Raw genomic sequence first — 10,065 nt, 5'->3', positions numbered from 1 at the left:
TACCTCCATCACTTACCAATGAGGGAACCGTGGGGATGACACTTTAATTTTTGAACCTCAGAGTTCTCATCTGTAAAATGGGTATAATAATACCAGGCTTTCAAGATTATTAAGATGAACAAGTGATATAAAAAAATCTAAAGCTTAGTGCTTGACATAGCATAGATAGTCGATAAATGACAGAATTATTCCTTCTGGGTCTTATTCCTTCCTTCTCAAAGGGAGCAAATGTAGACAGGCTTGGCAGCCAAGAGCTCACCCAGTTCAGCTCTGAAGAAATCGGAGAGAGCTTGCTGCAGATAAAAGTCCAAATTAACAAGTAGGCTTTGGCATGCTCTCCAAGTGACTCAACTTCACCCAAGCCGTGAGTCCCGGAACTTGAAAACAAAGGGATCAGAGTGAATATGGTGTTTCTGTCTCCGTGAAGGCTGAACCAGCTATTTCCAGCTTCTCTATCCCCAAACCCAGATTGCCATTTATCATCAATCTCTTGTTGTCCATGACCATAGAGTTTACTTCTGTTTGCTTCCTTTAACTTATTTTTACTGTGGTTCAGGGAACTATATGCTGCTCTATAGTTATTTATTTTTCAAATGGAGGGAAAGAATAAACATAACAGGAGGGAACTCTGGCTAAAAATCAGGAAGAGACAGAGGTTTCAAGATTCCTGGGGCATTTTCTAAAATAAGGTAGGCGTCTTTCAGGAATGAATCAGGCATTCGTTAGCAGGAGGAAAGAAGGTATATTGGGCAAACTCTCCAAATCCTTCTGATATGAGGGCCCTATGAACTGGAGGAGTCATCACCCACATCACCATCCCTCCCACCACCATCATCACCATCACTGACTTAGCATACCAGTGAGGTAAAAACAGATGATGTTCTAAATCCCACCCATCATTCCCTCTTGCTCATTGCCTATCTGGAGCACTGTCTTTATTCACCACTTGCCATGTATCCAGAGTTCAAAATAATCTGAAACGGATTCTTTTTAAAAAGCTCTGGACCAGGTGAGCTTTAGTAAGTCACTTCATCTCATTCATAAAATGGGGGGTTGGACTGGACTGATTCATGCCAGCCTTGAAGTGTATGTGTCAACACATCCAAGCAACTTAATTAGGAAGACCAACACCCTGCCAAAAATAATCACAAGGTAGTCTAAGCTAAAATACACCTCATAGAACCTAAGAGCTGGAAGGAAACCTTTAGGCTATCTAATCCAACCTCCCAGCTAAAGAGGAATTATGTCTATAAGTGGATATAAATAGTCAGAAAGGTAGATGGGTGGATGGATGGATGGATGGGTGGATGGAAGAGAGGAGAGGGAAGAGAGGATTGAGAACATATAGTGGCCAAGAGCACAGGCTTAGGAGTCAGGCTCTCTGCACCTCAGCTTCCTTTTCAGTTTATTTCTTTTTGATTCCTTTAACTTCCTTTGTAAGGGAACAGTCTGCTGTCCTACAGTCACTTAGTTTAAAAATAGAGTTAAAAAGAAAAGAACTTATAACAGGAATGAACCCCATGGAAGCAATAGCAATACTTACCTGTTACAGTTATGAGCATAGAATCAAATGAGATAATACATATAAAAAGCACTTAGCACATTGCTCAATAAATGGACTCTATTAATGTTATCATCATATACATATTTAATTCAGATACCAAATGGGTCCCCCTTGAGGACTGTATTAATCCTAGCCTGCACCTAAATTCCTCAACCTGAAACAGTCAAAAGCCCTCACCATCAATCCTCCTGTGTTCCCTCTACATCTGTGGTGCTGCTTCTGGGCCTCCCCCGATCTGCCCACCCTTCCACCCCACACACTGCCCACCCCACAGCATCTTCACTGTCCCTAGAGCCCAGGCCTTTAACTGATTCCCAAGGGAAATCAAGTTTAAGCATTTTGTTGTTTTCTGAGTTCCTAACTGAAGATTGAGTTGAGATGCCAAGGGACCGAACATGAGGCACAGAGCCTACCACCACCTCTGTGTCACCCTTTTTTCCCTCTCTGTCCCTTCTGGTGTGTTACAGCGCTCCCAGGAAACTCTCACCTCCATCCACACTCAGGGCCCCTCATGCTCTGAGCATTTGCCACAAGAGACTTTTCAAAACATTTCTTATCCATGAATAGGGGTGTCTCGTTGAAATGAGCTCTGGAGACTGCAGTGTTCTCTACCTCCTTACCTCCACCCTTGAAAGCTGGGGGGTGGGCTGGGGCACAGAGAGTCTACAACACAAGACGGCTTGTGACATCTACGCTTCCAACTCACACCGACCCCTCTACATTCTTCCCAAGGGCTTCAGCAGGGCCTCCTTTGGATAGCTCCCTGCTCTGTGGATAAGCAAAGAAGTTTGGCCCTCTCTTCCAGTGACACCCCACCCTACTTTTTCAGGCAGGGGCTCTTCTGTGTTAGCCAAGGCCCCAGGTAAGTGTTGTGGGCTATGGGAATGTCATTTAGCTGGTTAGTTCAAATATGGTATCATTAGCATTTTAGGGTGATTTTGTTGACTTAAAAAAATTGAGAATTATGTTTTATTTGGTGGACAAAACTGAGGACTTAAGCCCAGGATGTAACCTCTCAGATAGCTCTGAGAGATTGCTCTGAAGAGGTAAGGGAGGAACCAGGATATACAGGAGTTTTTGCAACAAAGACCAGGTAGTTGGAACACCAAAAGATTACTGTTAATTAAAGAAAACCAGACATCTCAAGTTAAGGAATTTAGCACTTTTCTATGTATGGGAAGATGTAAGAGTCTGGACTCACTGATATCATTCCTTTGATATGCACCTCAGCTATCTGGGGCCAGTATCCTGCGCTTTCTCAACCTGAGTCTCCTCAGGGTGCATCACTGGGGTGTGGTTGCAGTGATGACTGCTTGGTGGTGGGCATCCTGTTTCCATCTTGAGTCTCCTCAGGACCCACCTTCAGGGATGGCTGTAATGTGATGGCTTGATGGCTACAGCATCTTTTGTTTACTGATATGGCAGGCAAATTTTTCACTGAGACTTGAAATCAGGCACAATTGTAGACCCAATCTTCTGCCATCCCACCTCCACCTTGAGAGGCAGGGATTGCCCTGTGCCTCTGACATCACCCACTGGTAAGGCACATCCTCTGGTGGACACCATGCCCTGAGCAGCCAGCCTTCTGCAAGAAGATGGAGTGACTACCAAGGTTTTGTTTATGTTTTTGTTCTTCTGCATTGGACTGGAATATCTCCCTGTGATTTATAATTGAAAATGTATATTTGGTCTTAATCCCCATTTCTGGCACAGAGCTCCTAAAACCTTTGAAATAGCCTGTGATGAAAGCAATAAAGGTATCTTTCCTTGTGTTAATGAGGTGACTTTGGGAAAGGCCCTACAGAACCTATGAATGGGGACTTGATCACCAGGGTAACCAACCGGGTGATTAGAGAGTTCAGTCCCACCCACTTCCCTCCCCCTCCACCCTATACCCATACCTCTAGGGAGGGGAGAGGGGCGGGAGACTGAGTTAAATTGCCAATGGCCAATGATTTAATCAATCGTGCCTATACAATGAAGCCTTCATAGAAACTCAAAAGGATGGGGCTCAGAGAACTTCTGGGTTGGTGAACCAGAATGCTTCCATGTGCCACTGTGCCAGGCTGCAAACTCCACAAGGACAGAAGCTCCTTTGTTCAGAACCTTGCCCTATACATCTCTTCATCTGGCTGTTGATTCATATCCCTTAATATCCTTTGTAATAAACCTGTACTCTAGTGAGTAAACCGGTTTCTTGAGTTCAGTGAGCCACTCTAGCAAATGAATTGAACCTAAGGAAGAGGTCATGGGAACCTCCGATTTATAACCAGGCAGTCAGAAGCACAGGTGACAACCTGAGCTTGCAATTGGCATCAGAAGTAAAGAGGAATCTTGTGGGACTGAGCCCTCAACCTGTGGAATCTGATGCTGTCTCAGGGTGGATAGTGTCAGGATTGGGTTGAACTGTAAGACACCCTGCTGGTGTCACACTGGAATTGGGTACCAGATCCTCTTCCCCATGCTGTTGCACTCACTTCTTGACCAGAAGATCAGGGCAGAATTCACAGCTTGAGGAATAACTCTTTAGCCCTCCAATCTGTGCTTTATGCCTCAGGTGCCCACTCCATTGCCACTTCAAAGTCGACATGTCCAAACACAGACCCATGTGAGGGACCCCTCACCAAATCTGACTCTTTTACAGTGTTCTCTATCTCAGGGAGCAACCCTAGCATCCTTCCAGTCAGTCAAGCCAGAAACCAAAGCATCATCCATGACGTCACCCTCGGAAATCAGATACCAAATTATGACAATATCACTCCAAACATCATTCAAACCTGTCCTCTTTTCTGCTGCCACTGGAGCTGCACCAGTTCCCCCATCTCTCTCCTGGTCCACAGCAGCAGCTTCCCAAGTGTTCTCTTCACATCCGCTCAAGCCTCCCTCCAGTCCCACCCAGCAACCAGAATGGTCTTTCCATCTATATTACATTTTCTTTCATGGAAGAGAAAAGAAACCCTAAGAAAATGCACATGTATCTGCACATTTGTGCAAAAAGAAATACAGGAAGGGTAAACCAAAAACTAGTGCGATTGATACCGACAGAAGGTGGGTGGGAAAGCTGTGGAAAGAACAGAGGAATGGGAACACGGTCAGGAACAGGGAGTGGTGGAGAGAACTTGGCTGGGTATGCCTTTCTGTATAGCTCAGATTTTCAAACCATGGTAATGTGTCACATAACCAGATAATGACTATATAAATAAATAAATAACAACCAAAATGTTTGTGTGTTTGAAGGAGGAGGGTGGAAGGATCCAAAATGGAATGCAAACAGTAAAAAGTAAACCTAATTGTATTAAAAATGAGTAACATAACCACACTGAGGGGAGTGGGGAAGGGAAGAACTAATTTAAGGTTGAAAAAATGTATTTTTACCATACACTGTCAAAGACTAACGACAGATTCTATTTGATGAATGTATTTTTCATGTTTAAGGGTTAGCATTCTGAATTTATGTGTATTACTGGATTGAACAATAAGTACCTATATTATATATAAAAGAACCAGATTTCTCATTGTCTGAAAAGGGAAATAAGAAGGGAAACAAAATACTCTGAGACTATGCAAGTATCTTCTCATCATACTTTCTTCCACTAATTTTAGCATCCATTAATGATACTTGCCTGCAACAATTATTACAATTACTACTGTGCTGTTTGCAAATTGTCATTTGTCTATTTCTACCATTCCTTCTACATTTACTGTTTGGAATTTTATCCTTTACTTTGACTCTTTTTTTTTTTTTTGCGATACGCAGGCCTCTCACTGCTGTGGCCTCTCCCGTTGTGGAGCACAGGCTCCGGACGCGCAGGCTCAGCAGCCATGGCTCACGGGCCCAGCCGCTCCGCGGCACGCGGGACCCTCCCGGACCGGGGCACGAACCTGCATCCCCTGCATCGGCAGGCGGACCCTCAACCACTGCACCACCAGGGAAGCCCTACTTTGACTCTTGTCCTTTTGACATGCCCCTATACTTTTTTGAGTACTTCCTTACTTTTTGCCACCACAAAATGTTTTAGGCCCATCTGTTCTTTCCCTGTCTTTACCCAGGAATTCCTCGCCAAGGATTGATGGAGCCTCTTCTTGGGAAATGATATTTGGAAACTAAGATCTGGGTGCTAGACGTGCCCATTGCTTCTAGGCCCTCTCAGCAGAAAGAGCTAGAAAATATATGTATGAATATATACACATATCTATATCTTGTCTACATTTATCTATCTGTAATATGTTAAAAATCATGAGTTCATGCTGATACTGGGGCAGGAGATAGATGGACCCCAGGCTGAGCAGCTGGACTTTGTCCCTTGTGGACAGATACTCCAAGATAAAGATAATAGCAAGGGGAGGAGAAGCTGAGCCCCTGCCCAGATAAGAGATAAAAGACCACATATTTCTCATTCTCAAGGTCAAGGAGACCTTCCTGACTACACATGCACAGAAAGGCTTATTGGAGGTTAAAAATGTAGGGGATGCCACCCCATAGTAGGTGATGTCAACCTACCCATAGACCTCTTTGCTAGAATCCATCTTGGCTAAGAGATGCACGCGCATACATGGGAGGACCCTGAGATAAACCAAATACGAACTCAGAACCAGGCAGAGCAAGATGATTGGCCAAAGGAAACCCACAAGAAATGCCCCATATAAGTGATTCAAACTACCACGAGGGTGTGACTCTTTCTCTGAGTCTGCCTGTGTGTCTATCCACATGTACTCTTTTTCCTCCTAATAAACACTTTATTTTTTTCACTACTTTATATCTCTTTGTGGAAATTTATTTCTACAAAGCTGATGGGCCACGGCCTTGTCACTGGCCGCTGGTCCCTGGTGGTCTAGTGGCTAGGATTCAGCACTCTCACTGCTGCAACCTGACTTCAATCTCTGGCCATGGAACCAAAATCCTGCTTCAAGCCGCTGCAGGCCAAGGCTACCTGAGATCAGTACCTCCAATTCCAATCCAAAATCACAAGGTTTGTTCTAGGCTTCCTCACTTTCTTACTTATTTTTAATAAATGTCAAAAGGACAAAAGAACCAATGTAAATAGTCTCTCAATAGCCAAGTATGGAGTAAGTTGAGCAACAAAATAAATGATAGCCATGGACTATAATTCAGAGAGTAAAATAAGTATACATGATTCCATACTGATATAAATAAATAATTGAATAAATAATTAAGTGGAGTTTTAAAAAAAGTTCTTTTTTACAGTGGAATTCCAACAAAAAATGTAGAAAGAATGATGGAAATAAAAAAATGACAATTTGGCAAACACCACAGTAATAATTACTGCAGGCAAGAATCATTAATGGATGCTAAAATTAGTGGAAGAAAGTATGAAGAGAAATAGGATATTTGCATAGTCTCAAAGTATCCTCCTGCAAAATACTTATTCACTGAAAAGGGAAAAAAAGTAACTGAGTGATCAAAGTTAACGTCGCCAATTATGACATATTGACATAAGGTACCTCCTATTACACTGTATGGAGAAAGACACAATACCACAGCTGTGGTGTTCTTCCCAGAAAAGCACAACCTGAACTTAAATGAAGAAACATCAGACAAACACAAATTGAGAGACATTTTACAAAATAATTGGCCAGTACTCTTCAAAAGCATGGTGGTCTTGAGTGATAAAGACCGAAGAACTGTCACACATTGGAGGAGATAAGAGAGATATGGCAAATAAAAGCAATGTGGGAGCCTAGCTTGGATCTTGCAAAACATCTCAATTTGGTTTTAATAAGTACTATGTAAGATGGTAACATCTGGGGAAGATGGGGGAATAATATGTGGGAACTCTTAGGGCAAATTTTTTAAAATCCAAAATTCTTTTAAAACAAAAAGTTTCAAGAAAGAATTTTTTTTTTCAAAATAGAACACTGAAGCATACATGACCTGGCTTCCCCACTGCTCTTAGGATGTAGATCAAAATCTTAAACATGGACTGTAAGATCCCCAAGTTCCATCATAGGCAGCCCCAGTCCATCCCTCCAGCCTCCACTGTACTCTCTCTGAGCTGCAAGTCACTCCTCCAGTTCATGGAATTAGTCACTCTCTTCTCCAAAGGGCATTTGCTTATAGCTATTTAATTAATGTCTGCTCCTCTATCAGCCTAAGGCCCACAAAATCAAAGACCATGTCTCTTTTTGCTCATCATTGTATGCACCGCCATTGCATAATTCCCAGCATGCAGTAAACACGCAATGAGTATTTGTTGAAGGAAGGAAGGAATGAATGATGGAATAGGGTGCAGGGTGCCACAAAGGCCCATCATTTCTATAGTTCATACAAAAAGTGAGTCAGTTTTGATTAACCAAGTCTCAGGTACACTTTTTTAATTTTTCCAAATATGCCGCATTCATATTGAGACCTCCAGGTATTAGATAACCTGGTGGGCCTAGTGGTCCTCTTGATAGTCAGGCTTCATAAGCCAATGTGTGGACGTTGTCTCTACCCGGGGCCTGGATTGTACTGTGGAACTTTCTAAACAGAGAAGGGGAACCTCATCCCAACTCCCCAGGACCATGCTCATGTGCCTTGAGAGGTAGCGGAGAACAAGTTAAGAGGGAAAACTCAGGAAATCGGATCCTGGGGCTCGTCTTGAGAATTGTAATGATAGGTAATATTTGCTGCAGTTAATCTGTACAAGATAGGAGACACAGAGGTAGGCATTTTACCCACATTATTCTTTTTAATCCTCCCAACAATCCTAGTATTATTGCCATTTTGTAGAAGAGGAAACTGAGGCATTAAAAGGGTAAAAGATTTGCCCCAAGTCACCTGCTGCGCACCCTTGAAGAGGTGATTCACAGAGTTGTTTTGAAACTCACATGAGATACATATTTATGAAAGCACCAGGAGACCTCTTCAGTGCTGTGAGGATGTTAATAGCTCTTCTTACTCCTCCAGCCTGGGGGCAGAGACCCAGAGCAGCTCTGCATGGAGTAGCTGGCCCGGCAGCTGCGGTTTGCACAGTTAAAGGAGGCAGACAGCGTTCTGTGGCTTTGGCTGCCCAGCAGCACGTGGACCACACCTCTCTTCTAGGAATAAAGCTGAATCCGGCCTCTGTACCCTGACACTGAGTTAAATCTCGGAGACAGAGTTTTGGGTGAAGTAGAAAAGAATAGCTTTATTGCTTTGCCAGGCAAAGGGGGCCACGACAGGCATTAGCCCTCAAAATTGTGTGTCCCCACCTGGGGGCGGTGTTGTAAGGAGTCTTATAGTCCAGGGGGGCGGGGTTGCTGATAAGGATCAGGGTGTGTGCAGGGCCTGTATTCCTTCAATCCAGAGATCATCTGGCTCAGGTGGTGATGGGCGAACTGTGACCATCTCTGGAATGAAGAGTGCTTCCTCAAGTAGTTAACATCTTCTATTTGTGGTGGGGGTGGGGGGGTGGGAGTGGGGGGGTGGGGGAGGGATGGTGGGGGGTGGGGGGGTGTTACTTCTGCAGAAGAGCTCAAAGACATTATGTATATCGCTGGAGGTGGAACCAGGATCCTGCCCCAAGGCTGCAGTATTGTTTCTTGACTGCTCCTCCCTTGTCTCTGCATCCCTTCCCTTCTCTGATTAGCAAATGTTTAAACTGTTCTTTGGAACTCAGGACACAGAAAGGCTGTTTGGCCCAGGAGCCCCACAGGGTCCTGCTGGGTTTCAGGAAATGGGCATCCCAGGCAGAATCCCACTGAGGTTGAAGACCTCTTCTCCTCACCTCCACTTCAACTAATATTTACTGAGTCCCTGTTATGAGCCAGAAATTCTCACATCCTGTATCTCATTTAATCCTCATAACAACCACACAGGTTTATACACAACCTCCTAACAATTAAGAAACTGAGGCTCAGAGAGTTTGCCTAGCTTGCTCAAGTTTGTAAATTAGTGATTAGTAGAAAGGTGGTTTTTAACTTGTGTCTGCTTGTCACCAAGGCCAGTGCTGTTTCTGACATTACAAAGCTGCCACAAACATAATTTCATTTGAACTCCAAATAGACATAGACAAAGGTAAAATTAATACCCTTGTTTTACATATGAGGAAAATGATTTTCAGAGAACTCAAGGGGTTATGAGAAATAGAACTAAGGAGGGAATCAAGACCCCTGGTTCAGAGCACTCATTTATTCATTTTACGAACAATTGCCTAAGTCCCAGTCCCCTACCCAATATTGGGAAGACAAAGATGAATAAGACAAATTCATAGAGGTACTCATGGTCCAGTGAGAAGAAAAGACAATAAAATGTGATCGTGATAAAGATAGTAAGGATATGCAACCATAGAAGATAGAGCTCTAAGAGAGGGAGGTGAAAAGCTTGAAGAAAAGAAGGTCTTTCAGGCAGAAGAAACAGCATGTGCCCAGAAAACATGAAAGAACATGGTTTACTTGGAGAACTGTCTGTGATGGACAGTGCCAAGGGATGAGGCTGGAAAGACAGACTGCGGGAGATTGTGGAGGGTCTGCGTGCCATGCAAAGGAGTCTGAACTGTATCCTGTTTAGTGGAGAGCCAGTG

This window comes from Stenella coeruleoalba (assembly GCF_951394435.1).
Source record: "Stenella coeruleoalba genome assembly, chromosome: 1".
In the NCBI taxonomy this organism is placed as follows: domain Eukaryota; kingdom Metazoa; phylum Chordata; class Mammalia; order Artiodactyla; family Delphinidae; genus Stenella; species Stenella coeruleoalba.
The sequence above is the reverse complement of the archived record's forward strand: the minus strand, read 5'-3'. Positions refer to the sequence as shown.